The following is a 798-nucleotide window of genomic DNA, read 5'->3' on the forward strand; positions in this document are numbered from 1 at the left end:
TGTTACGAATCGCTCAAGAGAAGATGAATGAAATATGTATGCAAGTACTTAGGAAAATAGAAGGCTACCCACCATATGGAATGTTAAGAGGTTTTTTGTTTCCCACAAAATACTAGTAATAAGAGTAGGCTTATGATGAATAGGATAAGGCTTGGGATGGAAAAATTTTTTAAAGTGTAAAAAAACCAAAAAAAAAACCCATGCTGGGTGAATTTAATTGGTATAATTAAATTAAATTATTTTGGAATAGATTTGGTTGGTTTAGTTATATTTTAGGGACGTTTAGCGCGTAGTTGCATTTTTTTCATGAGAATTACAAGGCGATTAGGCTGTAGAAAGCAGTTTTTTCTGTTGTTTTATTTTTTTTTATATAAGCCACGGTATTGTCACAAATTAGAAAATTTGGCAGGGGAAATACTATTTTAGAGTAATGAGTACCCTGTTAAAACAATACTAGTGGTTCCAGTGAGTTGGAAGATGTCACGTAGGCCCAAGCAACGGCAATAAGTCTTGTCCAACAAAAGTCTGGCGTGCGAGGTCGCGATAATTCCTCAGGGTACGGAGCGACTGGACAGTCGGTACCAAGCCTAATCACGGGGAGATAGAAGAAAGGGAAAGATGCAGATTACGTAAGGGACAAGATAGAGCCTTATTATTTATTTATTTTTTTAGAGGAATGTGTGAGGGATATCTGGGTTGGAATCTTGGGACTTGCTGGGAATGCGGAAAAATCATAAAGGGAAAGCTACTTAGTTAGAAATCGATGCGCAAGTAAGCTTTGGCGCATTAGTTAGGGAG

This window comes from Euprymna scolopes, chromosome 25, assembly GCF_053919585.1.
Source record: "Euprymna scolopes isolate OS-2025 chromosome 25, ASM5391958v1, whole genome shotgun sequence".
NCBI lineage: Eukaryota > Metazoa > Mollusca > Cephalopoda > Sepiida > Sepiolidae > Euprymna > Euprymna scolopes.